Here is a 17,658-nt window from a genome sequence, read left to right on the forward strand (position 1 = left end):
TGGGGCTTGCTTTACCACTGCGGACACTCGGTACTTTCTTTTTAGAGCGTGCTGGTTGGCTCAGTGTGGCCGAGTGATGGTTGTAATTTGTTCGTGAGTGGTTGCATACGCCGATTATCTTTCTTGAGAATACTTGCACTGATGTGCGCCGGTATAGTGTCCGACGGATAGCCATGCAAGATCATAATTGTTTACTGCTACAAAGTCTGCGAAGAAAATGCTCTTGGCCATTTCCACTACTGTAATGGGCTTAATTGTGCATTTTCCTTCACTCTTGTCTCATGATGCTGGTGGCAGAAAATGGAATACCATTGCCCAAAAAACCTTGAAGGTATATTGTTGCCTTCTAAGGCAATGTGAGGTGAGGATTTCGCTTCATTAGCAGCAACAGTTAGACTTCCAGCAGTAACTGAAGACACGAAACCCTAAACTTAGTAAATTAGAAGTCACATCCAACACGAGAATACCTTCGTTATATCCGATATTTGGCATAATTGTAAATTTGTTACATGCTGATATCAGCGAGAAACATATTAAATTTACTTTGTTATATCTGATAACGTGTTATACCCATGTTCGTTATATCAAGGTTCGACTTGTGCTGCATTTTCGTCACAATTGTTCAGCATGGTTATCCATGAGTTACAAAGAACAGCATGGTGTGTTTTATGGACTCATGTACCACTCAGTATGATTACAAGGATATAGAATGAATGGGACTGCCTGAGCAAAAGCTATTTCTGGGGCCCCGTCAGAGAGAAGCAGTTTTACAGCACATACTTTTTGTGTATCATAGAAATCTGCATTGGAGTGATATGTGATATAATTAGTCAATGTATTTACTGAAAACTTGATTGCTTTTTGTAACCTTACAAAGGAATAATTGAAGCCAGTCAATGCTGAAGCTATGTGAAATTGCTAGAATCTTGGGACAAACCTCACTCTTGAGATCTGTCCCTCAAGTATGTAGCAAAGTATATTGACATTTCCCATAAAAGTATTACTTTCCCTGGCCTTTCAGTTGTACCTCATCGAGATACTATGTGATTTATTTTGCAATGAATTTCCCAGTGTTTCACTGGTCTTCAAACTTCTGGTAAGTAGTGCATGTGATTAGTACTCCTAACTTGTTTCAATCACGGTATTTATTATTATTTTTTAAAATTTATTTCAATACTCTCAATGCTACGTGGAGCGTGACAGAGAGGAGTGGGGCTCAATACAACACAATTAGAATATATTCTTGTCAGTTGAAACAGGGTATGTAATAAACTAATACCTGTGTCACACGGGCACATTTGGAAGGCCTTCTAGTTGACGGCCTACGAAACGCCACAACTCTATCGACTCAAAGGAGTTGTCGCGCTGCTGCACGGCACTTTTGAAAGGCTGTTGAGTGGTTCAGGCGTTTCTCGCAAAATTGTGTGGCACTGCGGATCTTTATTTTCGTTTTCATGTCACCAAAAGTTAAACAACATTAAAACCACTTAAAAGCACTATAATTTCTTTTATGTTTGTTTATACAGCGAAATGACGGCGATATGGCGGCAGCCGGCAGCACATGGAGTAGAGGAAGAGTGTACTAGACAACATGGAGGAAGGAATGAACACAAGCACGTCGCTGTTGTCAAGAGTGTGCAGTTCGCACTTATCAAGTGGCAAAAATACTTTATTGAATAATTAATAACACTCATATATAGTATTTTTAGAGCATTTTGGTTTGATTTGTTCTTTCTAACCATGGGGGAATACGAGCACACTGAACAAGAGGGCATGTTCGCGCTGTTTCTACTTCCGTTGCTCAAAGGCCATCGAGATTTCGATAGATTTGTAGGGTGCACCACTCGATAGACTATTGACTTGGTGGCCTTTGAAACCGCTCGTGTAGCAGCTCGAACTTGACCTTTGAGTCAACTGACTATCGGTTGGAAGGTCTTCCAAACGCCCGTGTGGCACGGGTATAAAATAACGCAAGCTTTTTTTTTACGTGTCATTGCGTACCTAAGGTTACCAACTCCTCTCTGTGTAATTATTGTTTCAGCCTGTTTTAATTATTTGGAACATGAAGACATCATTTCCACAAGTCTACAGAGCAGACAGGTGAAATTTGTACAAATAAATCTGTGCATATCTAATATTTTATGTGGATCACTTTCTTATAAAAGAAACTGTCATACCTAAGGCCCTACCATTTTTGGAGAGAGACTACATGGCGAGGCGAATATAAGCAGCAAGAAAATTTCATCACATATTTGGCGAATTGCATAAAATGTGTTAATTATTTTTTTATTATTCACATTAGGGCTCATGTAGTAATTGGAAAATTGAAGCCAACAAGTAGTCAAGTCATGTCTGCTTTGCAGAAGTCCTAAGACTAGGGCCACTTTCAAGATATGCAACTTTAAAATGTGCTATGGAATACATTGGCATTCCAGTTAACAGTTTCTCAAAAGTGTGCCTCTAACAGTTCGGGATGATGTTAACTGGAACACCTTGGTAATATTGCAGATTTTGGGGACCGATATCTTGTAACCGTGCTAGTCATCGAATTTCTCCTAGGTAGACATGACTTCACTTCTTGGCTTCAATTTGACATTTCCAACATGTGTCCTAGCTGAATAATTAAAATGTTAGCACAGTTTAGTTAATTAACAAAATTATCATAAAATTTTTTTTTGATGTTATATCATAGCCACATAGCCTATCTGCAAAAACAGCAGGGGCCTAGATATGACAGTTTCTTTTTAAAGAAAGTGTTCTGTTTAAAAAGAAAACACCCGGTATGTTTCAATTCATTATTCTTTCTTTTTACATCATAGAAAAATGCACAAAATGTGTCCAGACTAGTATGTTGACCCTGTTTTGTGTTTTTTTGCTTTCACATGTGCTTTTAAACATGCATGCATCAGTGCTTCTAGACAGCAAAATTAAGATGTTTGTAAGAATGTTGCAGCAGACTCTTCTGGGTTCTATGGTCAATTTTGTGTACTCGTTTATTAAGTTAATATATAATTGTAACGCACATTCATGCTTTCCAGTAATTCTACTGATGTTAACCACTACGATATACTCTTAGCACATCTCAAGATTGTTTGTGTTCCGGAAAGTCATAGAAGTTGGACGGAAACTTTTGTAGAAAACTACTACAGTGAAGCAGTATTACAGGGGCATGCATCTTTAATGTGATCGTAGGTCACCCGAGAACATTTTGGTCGCGAGCGCAGATGATGCGCAGTGGCTGCCGATTGCAGACACATATGTTACACCGCTCGTTTAGCAATAAATAAGTTTAGACCTCCGACGCCTTTTATATAATAAATACGTCATATCTTGCAAAGTAGAAATGCTTGGAGCGTGCCTACCTATCTTTCTCCCACACGTGCAAATTGCATTCTTCAAAACCTCGCGTTGTCTTTGCGCGAATAACTTAGAAACTGAATATACAGTACTCAACATAAACCAAAACGACGGGCGCTGCGGAAGTCATTCTTCAGCCTAATGTGAAAAATGCAGAAGCCTCCATAGCAAACTTATAAATACCCGTAAGCACAAATGGGAAAAAGGTAGGCGCTGAATGATCCATTTTTTCCGTTTGTGAGAAGTAAAAAATGCTCCAAAAAATGACGCCTTTCTGATAAAAATTACATTCGCCGTTACAATCACTGATAGACAAAATATTATGAGGATGTTTACCGCAAAAAAAGAAAGGGGCAAAAATGTTATACAAAGAATGATACCCCTATGCTTTACATGTAAAGCTAGTAATGAAAAATCGCCTCGCAGCTGCATGCGACCAAAGTACAAGCGTGCCACCGAAGTGCAACGTGACAAATGTCAGTCAGTCTGTCGTGATTGCGTTGTCAGTCATGCATAGAATATTTCTGTGGGCGATGCTTATTCTTTACGTAAATTTCACTTGTCTGTGTCCATTCTGTGCTCATCTATCTGCGCCATGTTCTCCCGCACTGTTTTGTTAAATGTATTCGTAACTACTAGCCTATTCTACTACACTTCCCTTAAATCTTGCGTCGGTGCGTAAGTGTGACGTCATGGATTCCAAAGTATTCTCTTCAATTTTGACCTTTCTTGGTGTACAGGAAAGGTTATGGAAACTTGTTTGGTTGATTCCTTGGTTTTTTGAGAATGCGAAGTTCTTTTTTTTACTAATAAACAATAACTAGACGGCAACAGACACTGCCGAAGTCCATGATTTCGCAGCCAGCTGGTACGAAAATCTGAAGACGTCGCCAACTGTATCGCCTTATTTTTTTATTTTTCGCGTCTTTATAGGCATACCAAACCTCCGTTCAAGGTAAGATGGGGCTGTTTGCTATTGTGCAAACAGAATTTACTAATACAGCGTAGCTACGAGTCGCAGGAGCAGAATGTTGGTTCGGGATATTGGTTACTTCATAACTCGAGCTTTAGCGTGGAGTGAGACAGACGACAATGCAAACTGTAGGCACAAGCGCTAACTTCCAACTGAAGTTTAATGCCAGACGTTTTGCATAAAAATTGATCCGCCATCCCAGCCCAGCAAAAGTGGATGTCCACGAAGCTGTTGAAAACCACCACTACAACTGCTGAGGGGGGGAGGGGGGGGCGCAATGCTTTATGGCTTTTGTGTAATGGTAGTAATGCTAATTTTGACAGCACGCCGCTGCCCATAGAAGTGCTGCGACAACATTAAAATCAGCTGCTAGGCTGGTTACATTATATACGAAAGGCTAGGGACATCACTCCCCACATCGCAAGCTGACGTCGCCGCGGCCGCTTGCGCGACAGTAATCTTTACCGGGAAACGTATGCGGGAGCGCTAAGTACGTGCTTCGCATTGTTATCAAGAGCGCCTTATCATCAATTATGTGGTTCGGGTGCTTGTTTTGAGCATGTTCTTTATTGAAACGTACACAGATTCTTTATGTTGTATGCGTGATTCCAAAGAATGTACGCACTGTTTGCTTTACTTTGCTGAGTTCTTGTAGCCTCTGCCTTATGGGGGTATGAGCCATTGACGAGTCACTGCTTGTAGCCTCTGCCTTACGGGGGTATGGGCCATTGATCCGCCGTGCACTGCCGCCGGGATCGGCCCACCATTGTTTTCTGTCGACGTTACGCCAAGAAGGATTTCAGGGATCCTAGTCATAGACTGCTCTGCTGTAAAGAGATAATGTGCACAGAAACACGGCCATCAAGCCAGCCACGTGAGGCAAAAGCATACCGTACGTCCCAGCTAACGTTAGCCAAGCTGTTCAGTGGAAAAAAAGATTAAAAAAAGTGCAAGATACAATTATAAGACATACGGTGTTCAGTCGTCAGAGGTCTGTCCACCAAACAACATAGGTCTTAAAACGATATCTGCAACCATGCTTTTTTTAATCTTCTTTTTCTTTTCGTTGAAGAGCTTGGCCACTTACATAACGTTAGCTGGTACATCCTATATAAACATATAGTATCCATGCAGCTATCGCAAGCAAGCTCAAAAGCGAACTCACGGACTTGTAATCGCCGCCGCCTCGACAGCCTCGTCGCGCGTGTAGTGATCTCTTTCGCAGAACACAAGCACTGTGCTGCCATGAGAAGGGGCGACGTGGTGTACATTTTGCTTTCAGCAATTTGCAGACCACAGGCGGGGTTTCCTGCTGAAGGCCGTCTCCTAAGGTTCCTGTACTCGAAGCTCTTTTAATGCGTTGTCAAAGTTAACAAGAAGTGCGGCAAGGTGGTTACGTGGTTGAGGTAGCAAGGGGATGGGAGAGCTTAAACGAGCCTATATATATATATATATATATATAGCGCGTAATCAAAGAGTACGAGATGCACACATGAATATCTTGGGAATTATCTTCCAAGGTTCCACAGCTACATTGGTTCTCCACAATAAAAGTAGAAAATTACCTATAGGGGGGCTGGCAATAGGAAACACAATCTCTCCTATTCCATTCACTGCATGCTTAGAAGTATTCAAGCTATTAGACTGGGAAGGCTTAGGAGTGAGGATCAGCGGCCAATATCTCCGCAATCTTCAGTTTGCAGATGACGTTGTCCTGTTCAGCAACGCTAAGGACGAATTGCAACAAATGATTGAGGATCTTAACTGAGAATGTGTAAGAGTGGGGTTGAAGATTAATGGGCAGAAGACAAAGGTAACGTTCGATAGCCTAGCAAGAGAACAATAATTCAGGATCGCCAGTCAGCCTCTAGAGTCTGTGCAGGAGTACGTTTATCTAGGTCAATGACTCACAGGGGACTCTGATCGTGAGAAGGAAATTTACCGAATAAAAACGGGTTGGAGTGCATACGGCAGGCGTAACCAAATCCGGATTGGGAGCTTACCACTGTCGTTGAAAAGAAAAGTGTAATATCATTGCATTCTACCGATGCTAACATATGGGGCAGAAACTTGGAGGTTAGCAAAGAAGCTCGAGAACAAGTTAAGGACTGCGCGAAGAGCGATGGAACAACTAACGGGAGACAGGAAGAGAGCGGTGTGGATCAGCGAGAAAACGGGGTTACCGATATTCTAGCTGGTATTAAGAGAGAGAGAGAAAAAAAAAACGCAACTGGGCAGGCCATGTAATGTGTAGGGCAGATAACCGGTGGGCCATTAGAGTTACTGAATGGATGCCAAGGTAAGGGAAGCGCAGTCGAGGACGACAGAAAACTAGGTGGGCTGATGAAGTGTGGAAATTTGCAGGCGCAAGTTGAAATCAGCTATAGCGCAAGACAGGGGTAATTGGAGAGGCCTTCGTCCTGCAGTTGACCTAAAAATAGGCCAATGATGATGATGAATAGCGCAACTGACGGTGTCCCGGAGCAGACAACCGTCAGTTGCGCTATTCATCATCATCATTGGCCTATTTTTCAACCGTCAGACAACTGACGGTTGTCTGCTCCGGGACACCGTCAGTTGCAAAGGCAGGACGCGCGTCGGGTAAGCTCCCAAACAACCACGTAACGTGCTGTGCAATCTACACGAAGAAGAATGCAAAAAGAAACGGTACGATATATTTTTCGTATACGCAGACGGTACACTGCACTCTGTATTCTCGCTTTCCGTTTTTCTTCATGTATATTGCGCAGCACGTTACGCGTTCAATATGAACCAACTAGTCTGCAACAAAGTATATTCCTAAACACTTTGTAGTGTGGTGAACGCGATTTAAATCGTGGATCCGGACCGCAAAGAGGCGCGACCTAATTTCTCTCGCAATAACACATTTCTCTCGCATTTACCGCTAAATTATTTATCTTGATATTTAGCAGGTGTTGGTGCATTTAAGCAGCACATATTCCTTATTTCACATAGAACAAATATATGCAAAAAATGAATTAACGGGTTGGCATGTACGGAACGAAATAGAGTTAACATGAACGAAGAATTGTCACTTGCGAGGTGACATACTAAATAAGTGCGCTAAAGACAGCTCGCAACCGAGGTCACATAAAACGCACTAGAACGTATAAAGTCTTCCGTAATCCTGTGCATATGGGATGTACAGTCGCGAGCAAAAGTTTGGAGACCACGGCATCTGCAAAAAATTTAAATATATTCAAGAGCAGCTTCGCGACCTCGAATTGGTTTAATACGTTGTATTGGTCAAACACGCGCACGTAGGCGTGCGCTCTTGATTTCAGCCGGAATGCCCAGGCTGCGAAGAAAAAAAAAAAAAAAAAAATAGTGGTACCTTTGGTCCACAAACTTTTGCTCGCGACTGTACAGTGCTTAGCGATTGAAACGGGATGCTCGGGCCACATGGCGGCCGGCGCATTTTGTGCCCCCAGAGAGCGCTGGGTAAATCGCTGGGGGACCAAATGCAATCACAATGCGTCACGCAGGCTCTCGCCTTTATTAAGGCGAAAGCATTGTATACCCGTTGAAGTGAAAAATCCGGCGTCCGTCCGGCGTTAACATCCGATGGTACCAAACCCACGTGACCAAGTGATGACGTCACGTTCCCGGCGCTGGACCTGCTGCGGCTCGCAGTGCGAAATCCCACGGTGAAGTAAAGTGAATGAAGGTGAATTACAATGTATTAAGGTGGAATTAAAGCGAATTAAGGTTGGTACAAATTAGAGCAGGGTGGATTAAGTCCCATTAAAGTGGATTAAGGCTGGTACAAATCAGACCAAGGTGGATTAAGGTACATTAAGGTAGAGTTTTAATTTAAGGTGATAACTTAGAGAAGACATAGTGCTTTCGCATTCGAATCACGTAAATATAGTTAAGTGACTGTCAATTTTTCGTACACCACAATTAATTCGCTTGGTGTGCCCAGCGCTCAGCAGCGGCGAAAAAGCGTCGGCCGCCACGCGCTCCGAGTATAGCGCGTTTCAATCGCTGTGCACTGCACGTAGCCACGAAGCAGAAAAGCCCCCTTTTATACCGTTCTGGTCGGCGCACACGAAACTAGTTAGATGAATTGTGCAGATGTGTCTTCGTAACACACTCGAAATATGTGCGCACTTTGTTAAAGACAGAGTTAAAGTTCAGAGTCACCGCCTTTCTTCCGACAGATTATCCTCGGCAATTTGATATTGGCTGAGGCTGCTCTGCGCCGGCCAAGGAAGATGTGTGTGCAGCCAAACGCGGGAAAAATCAATGAGGGGCTGTTCGGAAGTCAATGGCGGTTACTATCCTTACCTGCATAGCACGTGCCGTCATCTTACAGCTAGGTACCCCAGGGGAACCAGTTAATCATCAGTCTCTGGCAAGGTATTATTTAAAACCCTATAGGGTGTTGTCACTTGCGCTCTAATAGGTTGATTGCCAAAAGAGAAAACGAAAGCCGAACTTCAATTTTTTTTTTTCGTGCGAAACCCCAGTGCTGGTACGTCAGTCTGACGTCACGAACCTCTACGTATCTTTCGTATGTTTGGCCGTTTTAGCGCAGTAAACGTTCTAGAAACTTGCATGCCAAGTTCAGCCTTTGGCTCTGTGACAATACGATGTAGTCAACGTTTACCGACAAAAAAAAAAAAAAAAAAAAAAAAATTAACTAGGCCAGAGCGGATGCCGCGAAAATCCATGACGTCACTTCGGGCTGGTGCGAGGACTTCAAGGCGGCGTCACCACCGTTCTTTCGATTTAGTATATGGCTTCTCAAGTTCCTTATAACGGTAAGAGTGGCAACCTATTTCTTTCTTCGTTGTTTCTTTAAAAATGTAATTCAATCTGGGGTTTTAGTGGCATAACCACGATATGATTGAGACTCGCCGTAGTCCCGGACTCAATCTTGACCGCGTGGTTTTTTTTTTTTTTTTTTTTTTTTTTTCAACGTGCACCCAGTGCACGGTACACAGGCGTTTGTGCATTTCGCCCTCATTGAAATGTGGTCGCCGCGGCTGGCATTCGATCCCGCGCCCTCGGGTTTAGCGGCGTAACGCCAAAGCCACTACGCCACCATGGCTGATTCCTTAAAAGAAGGGAAAAAAAAATTCAGAGCCATTCCACTGCTGTGAAGATAGAAGCCAGCTAAGCTAAGTCAGCTAAGTGAATATTGCCCCCACGATGAGAATGGGCGTATCGTCGTTGGGCAGCACCCAACCGAACATGCATCTATCATGAACGTTCCGGTTGAGAAACTCGCGTTGAAACCTGGTCGTTGCACCAAGGAAGTTGGCGCTAGCGTTGCCGAGGCGTGCGCCACCGTCGTCGGGTTCCTGGAGGGCAAGACACTGACGTTTGGCCTCAACATCGCGCTCTCGCAACGCGGGTTCGGCGGCTCTTCACTGACGTCCTCAACATTGCGCTCCCTTAAGTCGGGGTCCGCGGCTCTTCGCTGACGTTTCGCCTGGGCTTCGGAAACCCTCACGCTAGTATCGGCACGTCGATGACGAGCCAATCGGTCTGTTATCGATTTGACGCAAGACACATGCGCGTACGTGTCGTGCAATCACGTTTCTTGTCTACGCAGCTTTTCGACGTGCTAGTATACTCTAAGATGGCGGCCACAATGGCGTCAATGCAAACCATCATAGGAATGTGCCGCAGTGATGCAATGGTCACCTTGCATCTCATTGTCGATATTGTGGGTGTGGCCAATATCTTAACACAGTGGTTGTGTTCCGTAAATCGCTACACGCGCGAGGCTGTCGAGGCATCAGCAATGATTTACAGATTTTTAGTTTGTGCGCAAAGTTCTTACTTTTTGCGGATTAGCGGCGTACCGAAGACGTAAACGTGGATGGATGAATGGAGGGATGCTACGAGCGTCCCCTTCGACACGGGGTGGTAGGTTGCGCCACCAAGCTCTTGTTCTTATTTTGTCTAATGTCCTACCTATATTAAAAAAAAAAGCACAAAGAATTCTCAGCATCAAACTTTCTGAACCACTATTGGGAACTTTGTTTTGTACGCCTCCGTTGTTTGTGGCCTGCCTGCTTTCCTGCCACCAAACCTCCAGTCGCCTCTTACTAATCTTTCCTGCTGAAATGTTTAGTTCCCCATGCTATCCCTGAATCCAAGGGCTTCAATGAGGCGAGAGGAGCCTTAACCGACAGCTGGGTAGATATCTTCACACTCCAAACCTGTTCCATCGTTTCCCTAGCTTTACCGCAGCAAGCACATGCTTCTTCCTTGGTGTACCTCACTTTATAGCTGCGCGTTCTAAGGCATCCTGATCTCGCTTCGAAAAGTAAGGAGCTTTCCTTTGAGTTATCATAAGTTGTTTCTTCCTGAATTCGATTTTTCTTTTAGTTAGTTACTTATAGCAGGTTTCTCTTCCATCGCCGCCACCCATGAGATTGCCTCAGACTCTCTGACTTTGCGTTTGGCGTATATCGGTCGCATACTTGCTGGTAAGCTTCCTAGTTCTTTTTCCTCCATTCTGAGTCAATGTCTTTCCTGTACAAATACCGGAACACTCTCGCAACCTATTTACTTCCTTTCATATTCCTCAGTCGTTCTTCAAAGTCAATTTTACTCTGAGCTTTCCTCACTTCAAAAGTTGTCCAGCCCATATCAACCTGCACAGTTTCATTTGTATAGTTTTCCCGTGAGCGCCTAATGCGAGGCGTCCTACTCGAGCCAATGCTGTCCGCATGTTTGCCATCGATTCCTGATTGTACCCCTGAATTCAAGCAAACAACCGCATTTCCAAGTAAGTCCTGGAACCATTGCACGTGAGTGCTATATATATATATATATATATATATATATATATATATATATATATGTCATGGCGCAGTGTTAAACCAGACAAACACCGAACTATTGTTGCAGTAACCAAGTGTATTCCATTTCGCTGCTGGTGTCAATTTTTTGGCAGTGGCGTGGCCGGAAACACGTTTTCTTTTAAGTGCGAAGCACTTTAGGAGCCCGGGCTGTCGGCGTGTAATATGATCTCGTGTCGTTGTGGACACGCGCAAAAAGAGGGTCAAAACAAGAGCAGAATTGATCAAATCCGGTTTAAAATAAACTAACATGCATGATTCAGAATAATGTAAAAATAGGAATAATCAAGCATTAAGAGCATTAATTAGCAGAAACTCGTGAAAATCTTGTAATGTGATCTCATGTCGTCGTGGTCACGCGCAGCAAAGGCTTTGGCTCCATGGGCGTGGTGGTTTGGCTCCGTGTGCGTGGCGGCTTACAACCAGTTGTGCCTTAGCACAGGTGTCAAAACGTATGATGGATTGCTAAACACAAGATAAACACAGGATAAAACAAGATAAACACAAGGAAAACACAAGGGAAACACCGGCGAATCATTGCTTTGCACTTCCCCAGCTTTCACTTTGAGTGGAACTGCATGCAGTACGGCCGAGTTTACCAAGGCCACTGTCCCGGACCGGTACCTAATTTTTAAACGTTTTTTTTTTCGACAAGAACACTTATGGAACACGAAAACGTGTCTATACGGCATTTTGGTCAGACGAAGTGTCACAAGTGGTCACTACAAGCGTCCGGGAGCCCGGTGTCATATATAACTCTATGCCCGGTATTTCGCAAACGCCATTGCGTATATCGGAATACCGGACACGCTAAAGCTCTCTATTATTAAAGAAATAATTCGATTTTCTAGAGAATCGGTGAAAGCTGAATTCTTCTCGCTACGCAATACGGCCGATGTTCATCTCCATCTATGAATGTAACTTGAAATTCAGGTCTACTGTCCAAACTTGGCATTGCGAATGTTCTATAGTGCACTCGTCAATTTCAGCTTGTGCGTCACGAACGAATTAATTTTTTTTTTTGGCGAGCCTGTGTTTCATATACTTTTGCTGAATGCGTGTACACGCGACCGCGCTCCATGAGATTGGCTTCGTTTGATTTTTCATTTTTATTTATTTCTAGGGGTATAAATTCACAGTGCCTGGCATTAAACATCCCTCGGGTCCGTGGGTATCGACAAATTTCGATTATTAATTTACGTAACTGATGAAGGATGTGCGGAGAGAGAGCTGCGGAAACTATGGGGGAAGATAAACAGAGAGAGCATTATGTCACAAAATCCCCCCCCCCCCCAAAAAAAAAAAAAAAAAAAAAAGGAAAGAAGAAGCATACCGGAAACCAAGCACACTGGGCCGAGTCCGCCTAGCGCAAGGCCACGTGTTGGGCCGACTTTTCGAAAGAGAAAAGCCGAAGGAGATGGCTTCACGGAGAGTTAATTGCCAAGGCTTGCCGCGTGACGTAGTGCTCTATCAAATCAAATCAATTTTATTCTCCCGTTGGCATGCTGGATGGTCATTTTGGGCTAAAAGCTGTATACATACGTAGCTTGACGTGACCCAAATATTCTATAGCTTATTACTTCCTCCGTGTGACTAAGACAAAAAATACATACGAGGGTTACCTGAAATGTGGGCGGCAGCTTGTGCATAAAATACCGCAGTGCTCTACAATTCAGGCATAGCGCATGCTGGAGAGAGCGAGAGAGAAAGAACTGCATTTTCCGCATCAGCAATAAGCAACTGTAGCAGATTATACACAGCATTCACCACACTTGAGAGTACACGTATGGTCACATAATCTCGTTGTAACCTAGACTAACAAGTGAGAAGGGACACTGACTACGCATAAGCTGTATCACACACAAGTAAATGATATCAACTTTATGATTAAGAAAATTTACATTGAGTGCATTCAATCAATAAACCGACACGTGAGTCCTTTTATGTTTTACTTTTTACTATGTCTATTTATGGTTTACCTAAACAGGAAGACGCGATGCACGATGTCCACGTATACTTTCCAATGCTCTGGCTTTCGTGTCTTATTGACTAGGCGGTTGCTTAATAACTAAATGACCAGTTTTTGCCTAGTTTTGTTGAACGTGTAACGTCCACAGTTTTGACATGATTCGACAGAGTAATAGATCGGGCAGCAGAGAGGCACACGAACAGCTTTCGTTTTCAGCTTAATTAGTTTTAAATAATTATTTATATAGTCGTCGCAGAGTAGTTTGAGTGCGCCAGAAACACGTAGTAGAGTATCTCCAATACATTTGTTCCGAGGCCATTGTGCACGAGCTTTGGCGTGATATAATCTTCATGTCTATCTCACGACATGCGTTGTATGAGAATTGCGCCAAGAGTTGAAAATTGACTTGCTCGTCCACTATCAGGATCGCCTATAACATAAGTTCAAAATTGTCTTTCACGCCTACCTGTTCCACCGACCTATAGTGGCGCCTGCCCGCACACTGCAAGGAGACAGTACACATCATGCTTAAGAGTAGACTCAACTTTTAGTTCATTCATTGTTGAGAGCAGTTGCTTTAGATTTTACTTTTAAGAACCTCGGCTTGATTACGAGATTGTGCGAGGTGTTTGTTGTCACGACGAAGATTTTCAGCTTCTCATTTTTTTTTCTGCCGCTAATGTAGACACGGCACGGTCACGTGATCACACCTGAGGGCCATTAAATTGGGATATTTCGTTTTTTGTAATTTGGAAACCTACATTTTTTTTATTGGCGAGTGTTTTTCGGATTTTATCAGATTTTATCAGATTAATCCGGAAACGGCAGAACCCTCTTACAGAGCGCATTCCCCAGCGCCCCGACGCAAATTTCTGAATTCGTTCTGTTCCTCATTCCTCGCATCATATGCATTTCTTCTTCTGCTTCAAAGGCAACACGAAACAAACCAGAATTATAAAGAAAGCCGTCGCAAGCCCATGACGCATCGCTGGGAGGAGGAGCCCGTTGTTAAACCCGCGCCCAGCATCCTGCGCCATTTGAATTTTGGGCGGTGCCCGGTAGCGACGCGGGGCGGTCTGGGGCGTCTGTAACGGTGCATGCACCTCCAACCGGGCTACGTTTAGAGTACAGTCGAGGGAGAGGGTGAAAGTTATATAACGGAGCAGAGAAGGACGACGGGAGCGCACCGAGCTACGATCAACGCTAGCTCGCGGCCCTAGCTCCAGCGGGAGAGGAGGATGGTGAGAGGAGAAGCCGGTGTTATGGGAGAGGGCGTGATAAATTGGGGAAGAGGGCGCGGAGGGGGGGGGGGGGCTGTCTTCAATTGCGTTTTTTCTTACTTCTCTCTTCTTCATTTAATAGATCGTTGCGCGGGCGCTTTGATATAGGGCCGCCAATACGCAGCGGCTGGAGGCGGGCGGGGCGCATTGGCAACCCCCCCCCCCCCCCCCCCTCCAAACACTTTTCAGTTCGATTTTGCGCCTTCCTGTTTCATTCGCTTCGTTCGTGAGAGCTTGCAAAGTGGTCTGGACGCTTCAGCTCTGCTGCTGGTGATTCAAGTTGAGGGGAAAACGAGAGGCCCTGTCCAATTGGATGGGAGATTGAGGCTGTCAGGTTTGGCGGGGATGGAATTACCGGCTGAGTCATTCCCCTCCACGTTAGGATCTGTCAGTATTGTCCGTGCTTCTATCTTCTCTCTCTCTCTCCCTACTTGTATACTCTTTCCTGTGCAGCGCTTGGTGAACACTTGGTAGACACTGAAAACGCGCCTGCTTTATTCTACCGCCAGGAGGTATCTAATAATCAGCAGCGCTCACGTTAAAGGAAAGCGTGAGTGAACAAAGTGGGTTTTTGCTGTCTAAAAGACGAAGGGAGCGATGACAAACTCCTTTTTTTGTGGAGTAATTTGTTGCCCCGTAGTTTACTTTATTTTTTTAGAGTTTTGTAATATAACGCAAGTTCACTCTGATTGGACACAATCTGCAAGTGTAAACGTACTCCGGTGTTTGGGTGTCAAAACGGAGTTTATTACTTGACAAAGCAATTATTCATACATAAGGTGGGGTGACACATTTTTACATGTCACTCAAGATATGCACATGTCACTTACATGTCTACATTGTTTTTAGAATGCGTTGTGCGTTCTCGTGCATCAGGTATGTGATCGTATACGCCATAACTTAGCTTTACAACTACTGGGTGCCTTTACAGAGCTAATGTATTGCAGAATTGGATGCTAGAATTTCTTCAAAAAGGTGTTTAACTGAGATAGTTGGTGCATTTTTCGAGGATTGTAGCTGCAGAAAATTGCAGAACACAGACAGAGAAAGGAACGAACAGACGTGGCTGCACCACGTCTGTTCTTTCCTTTCTGTTTCTGTGTTCTACAATTTTATGCTTCTACAATCCTCGAAAAATACAATTTATCCTAGTAGAACTTGGTGTCGGGCTTGTTGGTGCATTTCGAATCATAATGATTTTAGCGACGCGACAAAAAGCACGATCACAAAGAGGGAGGGACATAAAGACAGGACGAGCGCTGACCAGTAATTTTTTTGACACAAGGGATGTGGCGAGCACAGCATGTTGCGCGCACGATGTTGGGTGATCAACACGTTTGAATGACTCGATAAGCAAGAGCAACAACACACAATGAAGAAGGGCCTTCTGTAGAAGAAACATGATCGTGAACATCGTACGCGCAACATGCTGTGCTCGCCACGTTGCTCTCTGTGTAAAAAAATAATAAAAGAGGACAGTTAAGCGCTCGTCCTTATATCTCCTCTCCTCTCTGTGATCGTGTTCTTGGCGGTAAATTCATTAATATTAGAATTTCTCCCTCTGCATACTGGGCCATTAAACACATGGGAACATTGCCGGTTCCTCCGTTACATACGCTATCTGCGATGTGTGGTTTATGAAGAGCACGACGTTCCTTACATTTTGTTCACGTACCCGTCTTAGCGTGGGGTCAGGGGAACACGGAACAACGTAAACGGAGACAATCATTTGAAAGTATGCGTACCTTGATCGCATGCAAAGTCTACGTTGCTGGCGGTATACGTTGTTGGCTATTAGAGTCCGCAGATTCCAGAAAGCGAGACGACCTCGTAGTTTGAACGTTTCATGCACATTTGCGGGGGAACTAAAAACTTGCATGAAATAATCCTCGTTGTTTGTTACCGGCCGTATGAGCCACCAATCGGAAGAGGGACGGTTCAAATGTACGATGACACCTTAGCCCCGTAGTGACTAAATCTTAACTCATTCTTTGAGTTAAAGATACTCGGACCATGGCTACATCCGTCACTGGCACAAAAAGCGATTGGTGCACTAGTACAGTACTTGAAGTGCACTGGTTTGAGAGATCGCTTATAGTGCTCCTGTGTATCCTCCCAAGTGCAATCAGTGCTCACTCTCTTCCTCTTTCTTTTTCTTACCCCCAGTGTAGGGTAGCAAACCGCACGCTCGTCTGGTTGACCTCCCTGCCTTTACTCTCCTTGCTTTCTCCCTCTCTAACTCATAGCTTTCGATGCGACCACATATTTTACTAGATCTGCATTAGGGTGCGCACGACCCATCGGTCTTACTGTGTTCATTTCGATAGGACGTAATCATGGAGTTTTTTATGGCTTTCGTTCACTTTTTTTTCTCATTTTGGTGAATCTGAGTCTTGCTTATTTTATGGGTTTTCTTGTAAACATTAAGGTTGCACTCAGAAGATGATCAGAATATAACCAGTTTAACACGAGTTTTTCAGTGCATCATATTTTATTGCTAAGTGTTTATGTTACGAATGTGTGAATTTCCGCAATTTTCTGATGGTAACGTTCACCGCTTGAGTAAGTAGCATTAGAGACTCGGAACAATTTTCCCTACTGCAAACCTCAGAGAATATGCGAATGCATTTATTTACAGTAATATCTAACGCCTCTCGCTTGAATGGGAAGGGGAAATTTTCACACTCTTACGAAGTTATGAGTGTAAAATTTAAATATGCGTAAACGAATGTATTTACACCAGACAATTAAGTGCACTTTCGTAGTAAGCATGGACCATGCGGTTGGCTTTGCCAGTGCACGCTTTTTTTTTCTTAATTACGTACGAAATATAAATAAGTCTGAACACAGCATAGGATTACCGTATACACTGCAACCAGGTGCTTCTGACACGTGACAATGCTTTTGGAAGCACGACATAACTGCATGCCGCTGTGATCCTAAAGCATTAATTCCGTTAGGAGCACCAATCACTCATCCCCTTGCATCAACGTGAAGGATGGAGTTGTAGAAGCAGGGGCCGAATTGGCGCATATTTTCCTTCGTAAGCGCCGCCATTGGCCGGCTGCCTTCACTAATAATATTTCTGACCTCGCGATTGGCTGGCATTTACTTGTGCCAACAATTTTAACGTAATAGTGTCTTTTGCGAATGTGAGCCCAGTATTGCTTTATTGCGCATACAAGAATACGTCACATACGTGTGCTTATAAAGTACATGTCCCAATGCCAAAGAATG

Source organism: Dermacentor silvarum, chromosome 8, assembly GCF_013339745.2.
Source record: "Dermacentor silvarum isolate Dsil-2018 chromosome 8, BIME_Dsil_1.4, whole genome shotgun sequence".
NCBI classification, from domain to species: Eukaryota; Metazoa; Arthropoda; class Arachnida; order Ixodida; family Ixodidae; genus Dermacentor; species Dermacentor silvarum.